At 47.5% G+C, this 7,258-nt stretch overlaps 1 protein-coding gene across 2 annotated transcripts in view; it reads left to right on the top strand.

The window, feature by feature from the left end:
* Nucleotides 1-208: 208 nt before the first annotated feature.
* The window catches only part of LOC116218796 (cilia- and flagella-associated protein 251-like), a 43,861-nt gene continuing 36,811 nt past the window's right edge, over nt 209-7,258 (top strand). Inside the window, exon 1 of one of the 2 annotated variants that reach the window (XM_042703404.1) lies at nt 209-918. The gene's annotated coding sequence lies outside the window, so the exon portion shown is untranslated. The remainder of the gene's footprint in view (nt 919-7,258) is intronic. The other variant, XM_042703403.1, reaches the window with a different exon arrangement.

Below are 7,258 nucleotides of genomic sequence, written 5' to 3'. Positions count from 1 at the left end.
CAGACATTTTTGATAGGCCAAAAAAAGTAAATAACTGATATTCTTTCCTGTAATGGCATAAGATGATCAGCAGATGGCAACACAGCAATAACCGAATGCGCCGCTACTCAGTTGTGCACACGACTGAATTGCATTGTTTAAATGTGTCAGCTTCATACAAATTCAGTCATACGAGACAGGCCAATTGTCATCAGGCCAGATCGGCTCCATCTGTTCTACTTTTTGGCTGTTCAACAACTAACATAATTTGGCGTGTAACAATTCTATTACAGTCCATGTGTTTAATATGTATGAACTTTTACCAGTGATTTTGTCAACAGCTTTCCTGGCACCCGACAGTTCTCGGCTCAGCACGTAACCCATAGTATACTGTCTCGGGCTGTCTGTGTGCACTGACTGACGAGTGGGATTGCCCACAGCCAGAGATTGCGAGACTCGCCGGGAAGGAGAGGGGCGGGATTTCAACTTTGCAACGCGATTGGAAAATAAACTTCACTGGAGGGGCAGAGAGAGGAGAGACCAAGCCACGGATGTGTGAGGTGTCCCGCACTCTCCGCGTGTTTAGGGAGTGATTTGGACGTTACTATTTTAGAAAGCCACCTCCGCCTGTAAGGATTGCCAAGCTTGTATTTTTTTTAATCCAGTCAAAGCTTTCGTCTTCCTCTCCCATAAGCGACGCTGTCCTTATTGTTTCTCTCAAAACAAAGACTGTCGGCTGCACGTGTAGGGCTTTTTCTCCAGTTTGTCCTAAATTGATATTTGAAGTCGTTCGGCGGGTGTGAACCGATCCCTCCGAGGCGAATGAAAACATCCGTTCTGACAGTTGGACTGCTGGTAATCGCTTCTTCGAAGTGCATGGAGGAGGGAATGTAGTTAACTTTTCCTTCACCACCTGGCATACTGCTCCAACTTAAACTGGTAAGATAACTAAAAGCCTGTGGCTTTGCCTGTATTCGCCTAACACACATAAAACAGGTATAGATTAACGAGCTTTCACAGCTAAATCGCTGCATGTAGCTAGTGTACAACCGAATCATTGAGTGTGTGAAGTGGCCATACGGTGCTAATGGCAGTTTTGTTGTCCCATCAGCTGTTGTGTCCTAATACAACAACCTAAGCCACAGTCCTCAACAACAGCGGTCCTAAATGAATGATCCTCCTGTAAATTAATTTAAGAATAACACTGTCCTGGATTTGCAAGGGGAGTTGGGAGTGTTAAGTGGTGCACGATATGGTGTTTACTACCAAAAGAAATCCCCTCCCTCTTCTCCCTATTCTAAACGCGCTGTCTTTGTGGGCTATGTCACGTTGTGTACGTGTTGTTTCACATAGTTTGGATTGGTTGAGGTCTGGTGTGTGAGTGAGTTATGGTGTAAGGTCTATTTGCTCGACCGACAACCTCTCCGTCATGATGCAACAGTGGTTTACAGTTTTGCAGGAGAAGAGATTGAGAAACGGTGCGCGCTAAATGACAGCCCTGTTCACAGTTCTTCACTCGGGGTGGAAGCTTGGAGGGGTTCACTCGACATTCTTGCCCCCCAGCGATACACTCCTGACTGGGCTGTGATCTGGGTTTAATTACATACTATCAATCAAACTAGGAAACTGCATTCACGCCTTACTGTATGCTACCTCTAGCACTACAGCTTTGAAATGCGAATTATGCATTCAATGATGTATGACAGGGTGCTCTGATGATCACACTCTGACTGAAACAGAAGCACCTATCATGCAAACTTGGATAACACCTCTAAAAACAAAAACTCCTCTACTGCTGTCCTAGCCTTTCTCCTGGTTTGACTGTAATCACTTGTGTCTGGGGGGTTTGGCGAGATTCCTGGCAGTGGTGAGTGTAGATGGAGCTCCTCGGGACGGGGAAAAGACGGGGCGTCGCTTGACAGAACTGTAGCCCGTGACCTACAAATGCGTCCGCTTGGGCGGTGCTCTTGGAAAGTACCTGGGAAATCCTAATGCAACTTGCGAATTTTTCAAAGTACTGAGGAATTTCTTTTTAGCTAGTCATACTCCCGTTATGCAGACCATAGCATGCAACTACAACACTAGGCCTCTAATGTCTTAAGAACAACCGTTTTGTTTCGTTATGCAATTAAAAGCTAATTAGATTGCGTTTACTCGTGATTGTGTTTGTTCTACTCTTTTTTTGCACTTATGCAGGTGCGGGCTGGACACATCTTGTCTGTTTGAAGATGGCAACTTCTGCTACGTTTCTTTGACCTACAGTGCATTTATGCCTGTGAGGGCTGACTGATTTTGGCAAAGAGGAGGCTATGGTGTTTTTGTGTGTATGTGTGTGTGTGTGCGTGCACCCCTGCCAGTCAGAGTGAGTCATCTACTGTCTGTCACCATACCCTACATGGTGTTCGTCCGGAACGGCTACCACTATCAGATGTCATAGTCTGGAAGGAGTGCTGATCTGACTTTAATGAGTTTCGTACCCCCACTGACAGGCCCTGAGCGAGGTGTGAAGTGTAGCAAGTGCTCCAGCTCCAGGTCGAGGCCTTCATGAACAGCTCCAGGGGCAGGGCAGACAGGGGGAGGAATGCTGATGGAGCCTCTGATAAGCAGCCAGGAAGATGACATGTGGTACGCCCTGCCAGGAAAGAAAGAAAGAGAGAGAGACATTCTGAAGGGAGAGAGAGAGAGATTCTGTTGGGTAGGGAGAGAGAGATAGAGAGGGAGGGAGAGATAGGGAATGAGAGACAACCTGACGGAACACAGAGATGGAGCCATCTTCTAAAAAGCAAGGGGGGCGGGGGGGACATGATCTGTGGGAAGAGGTAAAGGGAAGAGAAACATATCCGGTAAAGAGAGAAATTGAGAGCGAGAGAGAGAGACGCCCTGTTAACATGGGGGGAGATGGGTGCCCTGATAGGGAGAGATAGAGACACAGAGTTGCATGCCTCTTTAAAGATCTGTGATGTGTCAACAGCACTAACGCGCTGCTCTCTCTCACCTCCAGCTGACTGTGCAGAGCAGGTCGGCTCGAACATGCCCCAACACAGAGAAACAGACCTGCTCATATGTACAGTGTGTTCAGTGTGCAGTCGCCCCAACATGCACTTTGTGTGTGTGCATATAGACAGAGGAGCTTTTGTTGAGAGATTCTGCAATGAATGCTTGTGACCAACATGAAGAGATAAATCTCCGAGAGTATGTGTGACCCACAATTTGTATGCGTGCGCGTGTGTGTGTGTGTATGCGTGCGCGTGTGTGGCCAGTCAATTCAGTGTGGGGTATCTTCCCTACGGGTGTGTAACACAAGGGGTGTTTGAAAGAACCTTGTGAGAAGGCGTCATCACGAAATCTTCGTAAAAATCTTAGTGGCACCTGAGTCGTGATACGATCAGCTGTCTTAAATGTCTAAATCACGGTGGTTTTGCAGCCTGTATTCGTCTTGGCTCGACCTCATACGCCAAAGCAGCTAGCCCACAAAAACCTGTTTTACCCATCCGAAAGGCGTAAATATTTACACTGCCCCGTCTCAAATGTGTTTTCCAGAAAGCTCCTAAAGATTTTCATCTCTCTCCAGATGTTAACACAAAGCGCTCTCCACCGGTACACAGCTGCCGCTAACAACCTGTCTAAGTACGGTGAAGGATTACCCATCTGGCTAGCCAGTGCAGTAGTGTTTATTGTTGACATATTGTTAATGTAAACACAGTAGAGGGTTTCAGGCACAGAGGGCTTTGGGCTGCGCCTGGCCAATGCATTAAGAGCCGCAGGGGTCGGGTCTGAGGAGAGGAGAGGAGAGAAGAGAGAGAACTGGCAGGAGGTGGTAGTTACCACAATAAGTGGAAACACAGAGATGGACATCACCTGCACTTTGCTCTCTCTCTCTCTGTCTCTGTCTCTCTCTCTCTCTCTCTCTCTCTCTCTCTCTCTGTCTCTGTCTCTGTCCTTTTCTGTCTCACACTTGGTCTCACCTCTGTTTTATCTCTCTTGCCCTTTCTTCTCACTTGCTCTCTCTCTCTTCTTGTCTCTTCTTTCTGCCTCTCCTTCCCTCTCCCTCTCCATGTCTGTCTCTCTGTGGTCTTCATATCTCTGACTAAGTGTCTCTCCACCTCTATCTGCCTTCCTCTTTTTTTCACCCTCTAATACTTGATCACGTGCTTGCTTTCTCTCTCTAATCCCTCTTTCTTTAGCGAACCCTCTCCTCTCCTCCTCACCCCCCCCCCCCCCCCCACCCACCCCACCCCCACCTCCTCTGTGCTTCCTGCTCCGTTCCCTGCTAATGGTCCCTCGGCCGGGAAGTCTGCCCTGCTGTAAATATTTACCCTGGTTAAAGTGGGGGGATGCCACAGTGTGAATGATATGGGAGATCCAGGGGTCGCAACCCGCAGATGTTACCCAAGAGAAGAGGCACCGTATGCGGGAGCCCCTGGGATCTGAGGCGGGGCGGCCGTTGGTGGATGTCCATCAGCTTTCCCCTCCTTAATTGGTGTTGTTGTCTGACTACACAGTTTTTTCACAAAGGTCCTTTGCAGCGAGTGTTGCCAAATGTGTGCGTTACATCACCCAGGCTATTGGCCCTTGCAAATGGTCTGCTCACAAACGAAGCCCGACACTCCCAGAGTTGAATAGGTCTGCAGTGGAGTGATTTGGAGTGTGAAAAGTGAGACTATTGTGAAGAGGGCTTCTATTTTGGGAGTGTATTGGTTTGAAATGGGATACATGGCTATGAATGGGGGTGTAATAAGGTACATGTGTAGATCCATGAGCTGGGTGTTGGCTGTGTTATTGAGCATGTGTGTGTGTGTGTGTGTGTGTGTGTGTGGGGGGGGGGGGGGGGGGGGGGGTGTATGAACACACATTATTGTCACTTCAAAAACAGGCCGCTTGTGTAAACGGGGATATGTAGCAATGACTCGCTGTGTGTGTTTGTTAGTCTGTGTATCGACAATGTTTTCATCTAACTCCGTCAGTTTCTTTGTGCTTTCATCCTGATGCAAATCCCAGCTATATTAAGTCCTATAACGAGGCATGGAAACACACACACACACCCACTCTGAAATACACATATGCTATTTGCCTATCTTCATGAGCAAATACAACCACCTTCCCTGTAATTGTACCTCTTGATCTCTCTCTCTCTGTCTGTCTCTCTCTGTGTCTCTCTCTGTCTCTCTCTCTCTCTCTCTCTCTCTCTCTCTCTCTCTCTCTCTCTCTCTCTCTCTCTCTCTCTCATACACACACACACACAGAGAGGCAGAATAACCTGATACTAACATACAGAGATTTACTGCTCCAAGCACGCGCTGCTTGGCCTGCCAGTGCAAATCATTAGCCCCGTCCTCTTCAATCTTTCCTGCTTGTCACACCAGCTTTGAGGACATGACATGGGAAGAAAAACCAACAGAATGAAAAAATAAATGATAGTGGGTGAGGGGTGTGTGTGTGTGTGTGTGTGTGTGTGTGTGTGTGTGTGTGTGTGTGTGTGTGTGTGTGAGAGAGGTAAGGAAGCATTGGATGGATCTTCTGGAATGGCTTAGTCCTCGTCTGTAAGGTTTTAACTACTCTCCGGAGTCCTTTTCAGGGTGAGCTGAAGCAGACCTATTAATGCTGCGCATTCCTCGGACCAAAGGTGCACACACGGACACACACACACATACTGTATGTACACACACATTCATGCACTGCACACACACACGCACAAAGACAAATGCACAACTAGTATAACACATAAATGCATACATAGACACACACAAATATCACCCACAGTCACTAAACACACACACACACACACACACACACATATACATACGCACACCTGCACATGAGCACGGCAATGGACATTAAAACTGTTATGGCTATTAAAACTCAAGCATGCGCATATATACACACATACTGGTTCTTGTTCAGTGACCCACACACACACACACTCACACACACACACACACACACCCCTCTTTTAGCCCCCCCGCCCCGTCCTCGGTCAGGCCTACATTCCTCTCTCCCAGATGGTGTGGGCTCTCGGGACACCCCATGACTACAGGGTGCTGCTGAAAACTCTTCCACTCTGCTACCTCTATCTCTCTCTCTTTTTTCTTTCCCTCTCTCTCTCTCCCTCCTTTACTCACTCTTTCCTCTGTCTGTTTTCATTGATGATCCATCAGTTACTCAAGCTTTCATAAGCACATTGTGGCTCTTACAGAGCGGCCGTAAATTAAATTATTGGTAAGAATTTTCTGTCTCTTTCTTTCTCTCCCCTTCTTTCTCTCTCCTTTTCCTCATTCCCCTCCCTCTTTCCCATCGGGGTCTGTTGACTGGTGTAGTGGTCAGCTGGGATCCCCGTCAGAAAGTCAATGAGTTGGAATGCCTGCATTATCCTTAGCCAGGGGCAGCTGCGATGCGCGCACACAAACACACACACACGCCCACACACACACACACACAGACACACTCTCCATGCACATATACGCACACTCTTGCTCAGGCACATACAAAACTAGACTAGACATTCAGTAGAGCCCCAAACACATTCACAGTATACTGTCACACACACACACAGACACACACTTTTTCTTTCTTGCACAGACAGTCACCATGATGTATAACACATGCACAGATAGCCCACCATCCCCCACACACAGACACATGCAGTCTTCTGATAACACACATGCAGTTGCACACACACACACACGCTGGCCTCGAGGTGTCCGTTATGGCTCTGTATGTGGACCCTTCTTGAATGTGGGGCTGAGATCTGTCTCCCCTCCAGCCGCCTGTCTGCCTGTCTGTCTAGTGAGAGCTGGAGAGATGGACTTTGACACGGGGGCGAGTCTCCACAGGCCTGGTTCCCTCCATAACCGAAAGGGAAAGCCGAACAGTATGAATATGCATTTGTGTGTTTGTGTGCATGTCTGTACATGTGTGTGTCTGGGTATGTGCTTGGTTTTTTGTAATTTTTTTGCTTTTTGTGGAGACGAATAGAATCGTGTGTGTTTGTTTGTGTGTGTGTTTGTTTTAGGTTTGTTGTGTGTTTTTGGACACGATCTACTGACACTGTGGAAATGTGTATGTGTGTGTGTGTGTGTGTGTGTGTGTGTGTGTGTGTGTGTGTGTGTGTGTGTGTGATCATCGTTGTTGCTGTGTTGTGTGGACATGGCCTGCTGACTAATAGCTGTTTGTTTATGTCAGTCTTTGTGTAAGAGGATGAATGCTTGCTCTCTCACTCTCACTCACTTTGTAAGGGGAAGAATACTATCAGTTTATGTATTTGTATGTGTTTATGTGTGTG

The sequence above is a fragment of the Clupea harengus genome, chromosome 23 (genome assembly GCF_900700415.2).
Source record: "Clupea harengus chromosome 23, Ch_v2.0.2, whole genome shotgun sequence".
Lineage (NCBI taxonomy): Eukaryota > Metazoa > Chordata > Actinopteri > Clupeiformes > Clupeidae > Clupea > Clupea harengus.
This window is presented reverse-complemented; position numbering and strand designations above follow the sequence as displayed.